The following is a 10145-nucleotide window of genomic DNA, read 5'->3' as shown; positions in this document are numbered from 1 at the left end:
TGGCAGTTTTGATAACTGCACATCGCAGTGGATAATTTCCAAATATCTATTTATTCAGATATGATACATGAATCACTATTAACTTCACTGAGACCTGAAAAATAACAATCCTGAATAGCTGCCGTGCAATCCATGATCATGAAAAGCTAGGGACCAGAAGTGGTGTTTAGTTGAATACTGACAATAGAGAAACATAATCGATTACAAAAAATACTTAGTCTTTGTAATTTAAGTTGACAGCATGTTGCAAGTACTCTGGTTGAGAAATCAGAGAAGCCTGTTGGAAATGTAGGTTTGGATTGGTTTGTTTGGGAGCAGTGCCTTCTACTGACAGACTAAAATCACTGCAAACACACACTTTTTTTTCTGTAGATTTTAGATCGATAGTAGATATTCAATCTGCTCTGTTTTCTGGAGGTTTCCAGAGAAATGATCATATTAGTTGCCACTAAAGCAAGTGAAATCTATTTATACTGAAACCAGTCCATGTGTGTCTCACTGAGGGCCATGGGGGCCAGAGGCAGTGCTCAGTGGCAGATGGGTGACTAGATAGACTCCCTGAAGAATGCAAGTGCAAGACCATACTGGCCCCACACAGTGATAATCATCACAGATCTAGAGAGGGATGGAATGTAATTAGAGGAGGCTGGTGGGAGGAGCTATAATGGCTCATTATAATGGCTGGAATGGAATAAATGGAATGGAATCAAACATATGGAAACCACATATTGTATTTGACTCCGTTCCATTAATTCCATTCCAGCCATTACAATGAGCCTGTCCTCCTATAGCTCCTCCCACCAGCCTCCTCTGAATGCAATACACATCTTTGTTTCTGGATGAGTCTCAACCTACTCTTAAGTCAGGGTTTCACAAACTTGGTCCTGGGGCCCTCCTGAGTGCAAGTTTTGGCTTTTGCCCTAGCACTACACAGCTGATTAAAATAATCAAAGCTTGATGAGTTGGTTATTTGAATCAACTGTGCAGCGCTAGGGCAAAAAAAAGTGCATCCAGGGGGGTCCCAGGACTGAGTTTGGGAAACCCTGTCTTAAGTGACCTACTTTCTTTCATCTGAAAGACCTGGTCAGTTCCTCCTTGTCTGTAGGGAAGGAAAGGAGACAAGGAAATGAAGCTACCTCAGTTCCCTCTGCTTGACAGAACAGGCTGGGTGGATATAGGCCTAATGTATTCCTGAATAATGCACCCAATATCATCAAATACCTAGGGCTCTATTTTAACAAACCTAGCACAATGGTAACTCTTAGTGCTGGCGGTAGTGCTATAGGTTCAGGGGTGTGTCAGAAATATTGTTGCTATTTTTACAACAATAATTATGGGTGCAGTAGCTGGGGGTGGCAAGATAGGGCTGGGTTTTGATTAATAAATAAATTGGAGGTGTGAAGAGGGCTTGGCCACTCACTGGCCAATCAACACGTTTCATGGCTTAATACTGCATGCCTTTGTCTCAAGTTCTGTAAATTATTGACATCTTTGCGTTGTCATCAACTCCAATTCGGCTGGGGACATGGAATATTCTCATTCTAATCCATTGTGGATTGATATTACAGTTTTTGCTCAATATGTTTGGAGTGTTGAAGTCAACATTGTTGAAATTGGCTTAAAAGAGTATAGGACTACATGTCTTTATGCATCATTGCACCTCAAATAAAAACACTAGGCTCCAGTAAATTGTATTGAATGTGTCAGGCACGTTTTCAATAAGCAAGATATAGCCTAGGCGCTTAGGCCTACCATTGAAATGGCGTTACAGGACTGAATAATTTGAATATGCTTGGTGGAGTGCGTCTTTGGTAACCGGACAAGAGGCAATCTTTCGAAATGGGGATGGATACAAGCCGAATGGAGTTTGCACTGCAGTGAGGCCTATGTGATTAATGCAAAAGCATGACGGCAAAAGCCTCACGAGTAGACCATTTTATGGACAGGCTCCTTGGCTAATAAATGGCCAGGATAATAAATACACCTGTCGAAACAGATTTAGTTATCCCACTGAGGGCTTGTTTTTTAATCACATGAAACGGCAAACAAGGAATTGTTACAGGAAAATAACTTAAATGTTTCTAAATATGGTCACTGGCATCAGCTCATCTCTCGTTCCATGGTGGGCATATGGACATGTAGCCTACATGAGGGGTTTTACGCACATCCAAAATAATAACAGGAGCTGGCTAAAATAATGTAGATACAGATAAAACATGGGATGTCTGCTCACATTTTTGCTACTCCCAGACATTATCTTTTAATACAGCTTTGGTAATTAAGATTGATTTCAAAGCGGTTTAACGAGCCAAACCCTTTATCGATAGCCTTGACTACTTGGCGAATGCATTGGGGAGGAGGGGATGCTTGGTTTTTAATCAAATGAAACAAAATGGAAAAAATACATTATTTTTTTATGTTTCTAAATACGAGGTTTAGGGGCACAAAAAGCACATCTCTTTTGTTCCATGCGCATATGGGCACTGTGCATCACGGCTGGATAGGCGGCGCTTCAGCTGTCAAAATCCATGCCTTAAAGGGATACTTCGGGATTTTGGCTACGAGACACTTTATCTACTTCCCCAGAGTCAGATGAACTCGTGGATACAATTTTTATGTCTCTCTGTCCAGTATTCCTAGGTTCCTGCCTTTCTAGGAAGATTTTCTTGCACCTTGCTTCTACATCTGCATTGCTTGCTGTTTGGGGTATTAGGCTGGGTTTCTGTATAAGCACTTTGTAACATCTGCTGATGTAAAAGGGAATTTATAAATACATTTGATTTGATTTGTAGAGCTGCGGGATAAGACAGAGAGGATGGTGATGGAAAATGGAGGAGAACCATTGGAGCATGAAAGATGGGAGGATGAGGGCATGGAGGCAATACATGTTTTGGTACTGTCCATTTGTAGCTTGTTTCTGGACACAGGTCCAGGAATGGCTGAAGGATTGCAATATTTGCATGGAGCTGACCCTGCAGATAGCACTACTGGGTGATCTGAAAAGTCATAGTCAATCGATCAATAATATAATAATTATTTTAGCAAAAATGTTTATTTTCAATTCACAAACTGTAGAAACAATGAGAATAGAAAGGTTCAGAACTTTTGTAAAACATCACAGTACAGTTGAAAAATATATGGCAAATAGAAATCCAATATGGATGGTGTTAAGAGATAGATGGGAGGTGTTGAATGGAGCTGAAAGATGGGGCTAATAACAACAACTAATAACAACAAGATAACTAGTGTAAGACATGCTGTGTCCATAATAGCTCAGGTGGTAGAGCTGGTGGTCAGGTGGTCCTCAGTAGCTCAGCTGGTAGAGCACGGCGCTTGTAACGCCAAGGTAGTGGGTTCGATCCCCGGGACCACCCATACACAAAAAAAAAAATGTATGCACGCATGACTGTAAGTCGCTTTGGATAAAAGCGTCTGCTAAATGGCATATTATTATTATTATTATTATTATAATAAGTATATAGGTTATATATTGTGAGCTTTTGTGAAAGAGCACAGTTAGAAAGATATGGCATATAGAAGCATACCAGATGGACATCATGAAAATGATCGGAGGAAGTTCAGGAGTAAAAACAAACAAAATATAATTATTGACTGTGTCCATAAAATGTATATAGTATGTATAAGGATGAAGTGGCGCAGTGGTCTAAGGCACTGCATCGCAGTGCTAGCTGTGCCACTAGAGATCCTGGTTCGAATCTAGGCTCTGTCGTAGCTGGCTGTGACCGGGAGACCCATGGGGCGGCGCACAATTGGCCCAGCGTCGTCCAGGGTAGGGGAGGGAATGGCCAGCAGGGATGTAGCTCAGTTGGTAGAGCATGGCGTTTGCAACGCCAGGGTTGTGGGTTCGATTCCCACGGGGGGCCAGTATGAAAAAATAAAAAAAACAAAAAATGTATGCACTCACTAACTGTAAGTCGCTCTGGATAAGAGCGTCTGCTAAATGACTAAAATGAAAATGTAAGTAGAGGCCTAAGCATTGTTGTTTACCCCAATTAGGGAAGGGATGGTGGGGTTGGAAAGTAATAAAGGGAAATATACACTGCTCAAAAAAAATTAAGGGAACACTAAAATAACACATCCTAGATCTGAATGAATGAAATAATCTTATTAAATACTTTTTTCTTTGCATAGTTGAATGTGCTGACAACAAAATCACACAAAAATGATCAATGGAAATCAAATGTATCAACCCATGGAGGTCTGGATTTGGAGTCACCCTCAAAATTAAAGTGGAAAACCACACTACAGGCTGATCCAACTTTGATGTAATGTCCTTAAAACAAGTCAAAATGAGGCTCAGTAGTGTGTGTGGCCTCCACGTGCCTGTATGACCTCCCTACAACGCCTGGGCATGCTCCTGATGAGGTGGCGGATGGTCTCCTGAGGGATCTCTTCCCAGACCTGGACTAAAGCATCCGCCAACTCCTGGACAGTCTGTGGTGCAACGTGGCGTTGGTGGATGGAGCGAGACATGATGTCCCAGATGTGCTCAATTGGATTCAGGTCTGGGGAACGGGCGGGCCAGTAAATAGCATCAATGCCTTCCTCTTGCAGGAACTGCTGACACACTCCAGCCACATGAGGTCTAGCATTGTCTTGCATTAGGAGGAACCCAGGGCCAACCGCACCAGCATATGGTCTCACAAGGGGTCTGAGGATCTCATCTCGGTACCTAATGGCAGTCAGGCTACCTCTGGCGAGCACATGGAGGGCTGTGCGGCCCCCAAAGAAATGCCACCCCACACCATGACTGACCCACCGCCAAACCGGTCATGCTGGAGGATGTTGCAGGCAGCAGAACGTTCTCCACGGCGTCTCCAGACTCTGTCACATGTGCTCAGTGTGAACCTGCTTTCATCTGTGAAGAGCACAGGGCGCCAGTGGCGAATTTGCCAATCTTGGTGTTCTCTGGCAAATGCCAAACGTCCTGCACGGTGTTGGGCTGTAAGCACAACCCCCACCTGTGGACGTCGGGCCCTCATACCACCCTCATGGAGTCTGTTTCTGACCGTTTGAGCAGACACATGCACATTTGTGGCCTGCTGGAGGTCATTTTGCAGGACTCTGGCAGTGCTCCTTCTGCTCCTCCTTGCACAAAGGTGGAGGTAGCAGTCCTGCTGCTGGGTTGTTGCCCTCCTACGGCCTCCTCCACGTCTCCTGATGTACTGGCCTGTCTCCTGGTAGTGCCTCCATGCTCTGGACACTACGCTGACAGACACAGCAAACCTTCTTGCCACAGCTCGTATTGATGTGCCATCCTGGATGAGCTGCACTACCTGAGCCACTTGTGTGGGTTGTAGACTCCGTCTCATGCTACCACTAGAGTGAAAGCACCGCCAGCATTCAAAAGTGACCAAAACATCAGCCAGGAAGCATAGGAACTGAGAAGTGGTCTGTGGTCACCACCTGCAAAACCACTCCTTTATTGGGGGTGTCTTGCTAATTGCCTATAATTTCCACCTGTTGTCTATTCCATTTGCACAACAGCATGTGAAATTTATTGTCAATCAGTGTTGCTTCCTAAGTGGAAAGTTTGATTTCACAGAAGTGTGATTGACTTGGAGTTACATTGTGTTGTTTAAGTGTTCCCTTTATCTTTTTGAGCAGTGTATATATTTTTAAAGGATATGTATGTATATATATATATATATATATATATATATATATATATGTATGTATATATATATATATGTATGTATGTATATGCGTATATGTATGTATGTGTATGTATGTGTATGTATCTATATATATATATGCGAGAGAAAAAAAAAACATATGGGGGATTGGAAGTGATGCAGACAATTACATTGATGGAAGTTACAATCTATCAGCAATATTAAAGCTGATCTACCCCCTTAAAAAAATAAAATGAGGTGGAAGAAGATGACTGGAGTTTCTTACGGAATTGGTGGCACAATCTACAGTCGTGGTCAAATGTTTTGAGAATGACACAAATATTAATTTTCACAAAGTCTGCTGCCTCAGTTTTTATGATGGCAATTTGCATATACTCCAGAATGTTATGAAGAGTGATCAGATGAATTGCAATTAATTGCAAAGTCCCTATTTGCCATGGAAATGAACTTAATCCCCCAAAAACATTTCCAATGCATTTCAGCCCTGCCACAAAAGGACCAGCTGACATCATGTCAGTGATTCTCTCGTTAACATAGGTGAGAGTGTTGACGAGGACAAGGCTGGAGATCACTCTGTCATGCTGATTGAGTTAGAATAACAGACTGGAAGCTTTAAAAGGAGGGTGGTGCTTGAAATCATTGTTCTTCCTCTGTTAACCATGGTTACCTGCAAGGAAACACGTGCCGTCATCATTGCTTTGCACAAAAAGGGCTTCACAGGCAAGGATATTGCTGCTAGTAAGATTGCACCTAAATCAACCATTTATCGGATCATCAAGAACTTCAAGGAGAGAGGTTCAATTGTTGTGAAGAAGGCTTCAGGGCGCCCAAGAAAGTCCAGCAAGCGCCAGGACCGTCTCCTAAATTTGATTCAGCTGCGGGATCAGGGCACCACCAGTGCAGAGCTTGCTCAGGAATGGCAGCAGGCAGGTGTGAGTGTATCTGCACGCACAGTGAGGCAAAGACTTTTGGAGGATGGCCTGGTGTCAAGAAGGGCAGTGAGGAAGCCACTTCTCTCCAGGAAAAACATCAGGGACAGACTGATATCCTGCAAAAGGTACAGGGATCGGACTGCTGAGGACTGGGTTAAAGTCATTTTCTCTGATGAATCCCATTTCCGATTGTTTGGGGCATCCGGAAAAAAGCTTGTCCGGAGAAGACAAGGTGAGCGCTACCATCAGTCCTGTGTCGCCAACAGTAAAGCATCCTGAGACCATTCGTGTGGGGTTGCTTCTCAGCCAAGGGAGTGGGCTCACCACAATTTTGCCTAAGAACACAGCCATGAATAAAGAATGGTACCAACACATCCTCCGAGAGCAACTTCTCCCAACCATCCAAGAACAGTTTGGTGACGAACAATGCCTTTTCCAGCATGATGGAGCTCCTTGCCATAAGACAAAAGTGATAACTAAGTGGCTCGGGGAACAAAACATTGACATTTTGGGTCCATGGCCAGGAAACTCCCCAGACCTTAATCCCATTGAGAACTTGTGGTCAATCCTCAAGAGGCGGGTGGACAAACAAAAACCCACAAATTCTGACAAACTCCAAGCATTGATTATGCAAGAATGGGCTGCCATCAGTCAGGATGTGGCCCAGAAGTTAATTGACAGCATGCCAGGGCAGATTGCAGAGGCCTTGAAAAAGAAGGGTCAACACTGCAAATATTGACTCTTTGCATAAACGTAATGTAATATAATGTCAATATAAGCCTTTGACACTTATGGAATGCTTGTAATTATACTTCAGTATACCATAGTAACATCGGACAAAAATATCTAAAAACACTGAAGCAGCAAACTTTGTGAAGACCAATACTTGTGTCATTCTCAAAACGTTTGACCACGACTATATTACACAGAGGAGAGCAAACAGCATAGGTTACCCTCCACATAGTAAGAATTGCACAATATAATAATAACATGTAACCAATGTTCCCTCTAAACTGCGCGCCGGTGCGCAGCTCCCCTTGGACTGCCATGCAGAACAAATATAAGCGTGAGCAGAGAAGCATGAGATTGAACTTCACTCAACTTTCTAGAGTTTTCCCCTTTAGTTAACATTACCAACGTTTCGCTCTACTGTGGGAATTGTGCTCGAATCAACGCAATATTAGCCACTTCCAATGTAACATACCGAAACAAAACGAACTATGCAAGAGATTGTCTTGCACATCGGAATAGGATTATTTTGCATTGACAAGCACAACTCAGGCCCCTACTCTACACAGACCGTTGCGCCATAACCAATCAGAGCTGCAGTAGGCCTATATTCAAATAGCATTGTCATATATGGATCTGTGCCATTCTGTTTACTGCATGAACAGTCGCCAGTTATAGCAAATTTCTAGTCAACAATGGGGGAGTGGTTGCTTCCTACAAGAACACAACATGTGTGCATTTCTAGCCATCTTTGAAAAGCAAGTCAGGTAAAGAGCTTTTATTTATGTCTTAAAGGGGCAGTGTTGTATTTTGAGTGGTCTTGAGTAAGCTAAGTAGCCAATACAATAGGCAGAAGGTAGGATAATTTGTCTGATTCTCTGTAATAATGGTATGGGAATAATAATGAATGTTATTTTGTAAAGTGGTTTCTTGCATCAAACAACACAACATTTTCAGTCACCTCCTTGTCTGAAGGACAAGTGGATAAACAGGTTACTGTCAAGCCCTGCATGTTTATTTTCAAAGGTCTCATGGAATGTAGGCCTACATTGAACAACACATTTGCTGCTACTGTAGGCTGAATGATAGAACAGCTATTTCCATGTTAAAATGTTATGGGATGCATTTTTCTCCATTGTTTTTGGTGGTAGGCCACTCTGGTAGGCCTACATTATGATAAAATAGCCACAGTAGCCTACTTTGCCACTGTTCAAACTTTAACTTAAAGTGGGTACAGCAATTCACAGTAAACGGGTGCCGGAAGTTGCACAGTATTTTCACAACATTCAAGTTTGCGCTCAGCAGACCTGGAATTAGCTCAGTGCCGAAACAATTAGAGGGAACATTGCATATAACATAAATTTGATGCCAAGATTCAAAGATATATCAATGAAAACATTGCAAAATACTGTATTTTGTAGTTAAATCAATATTTCTATACTAAACATTTTCATAGAAAGAATACATATTTGTCATGATGCAAAAATAACAATTAGTTAGAGCAGAAAGTTAATTTCATTACAGTATGAAATATGTGAGTAAATCATCTTGTTTCACAGTGAGTGGAGAGAACAGTTCTGACACATGGTCTCTGCAAACATCTAGATACGGCTCAATCAAGTCAAGGTGCAGTTCTGGATCAATGAAGTCCAGCTCCCCACCTGGTTGTAGCCCTTGGGGTTCTAGACATGGGTCGTTGGAGAGAAATGTACAATCCCTGGTTGAGTGAGCAAAAGGAAGACTTTATTTGAATCTATCAAAGATTAACAACATTTTACATTTACGTCATTTAGCAGACGCTCTTATCCAGAGCGACTTACAAATTGGTGCATTCACCCTATAGCCAGTACGATAACCACTTGACAATTTTTTGTAAATTTTTTTTTGGGGGGTAGAAGGATTACTTTATCCTATCCCAGGTATTCCTTAAAGAGGTGGGGTTTCAAATGTCTCCGGAAGGTGGTGAGTGACTCCGCTGTCCTGGCGTCGTGAGGGAGCTTGTTCCACCATTGGGGTGCCAGAGCAGCGAACAGTTTTGACTGGGCTGAGCGGGAACTATGCTTCTGCAGAGGAAGGGGAGCCAGCAGGCCAGAGGTGGATGAACGCAATGCCCTCGTTTGGGTGTAGGGACTGATCAGAGCCTGAAGGTACGGAGGTGCCGTTCCCCTCACAGCTCCATAGGCAAGCACCATGGTCTTGTAACGGATGCGAGCTTCAACTGGAAGCCAGTGGAGTGTGCGGAGGAGGGGGGTGACGTGAGAGAACTTGGGAAGGTTGAACACCAGACGGGCTGCGGCATTCTGGATGAGTTGTAGGGGTTTAATGGCACAGGCAGGGAGCCCAGCCAACAGCGAGTTGCAGTAATCCAGACGGGAGATGACCAGTGCCTGGATTAGGACCTGTGCCGCTTCCTGTGTAAGGCAGGGTCGTACTCTCCGAATGTTGTAGAGCATGAACCTGCAGGATCGGGTCACCGCCTTGATGTTAGATTGTCATAATTCCAGAATTGATATTGAATCATAATTTTAATCAATTAAACAATCAATATGAACCAAGAATGAATCATTTGTTTGGTTTTTGTTTCACATCAATTCAACATTTATTGTCATATGCACAGGATACAGTATAGTGTACCCAGTACAATAAAATGCTTACTTGCAAGTTGTTTTGCAAACTGATATTCAAGCTGTGCATGTGTTTGTGTGCATCAACAATATAAATGCAACATGCAACAATTTCAAAGATTTTACAGTTCATATAAGGAAATCAGTCAATTGAAATAAATTGATTAGGCCCTAATCTATGAATTTCACATGACTGGGAATAT

The sequence above is a fragment of the Coregonus clupeaformis genome, chromosome 28 (assembly GCF_020615455.1).
Source record: "Coregonus clupeaformis isolate EN_2021a chromosome 28, ASM2061545v1, whole genome shotgun sequence".
Lineage (NCBI taxonomy): Eukaryota > Metazoa > Chordata > Actinopteri > Salmoniformes > Salmonidae > Coregonus > Coregonus clupeaformis.
Note: the sequence above shows the minus strand (reverse complement) of the source record.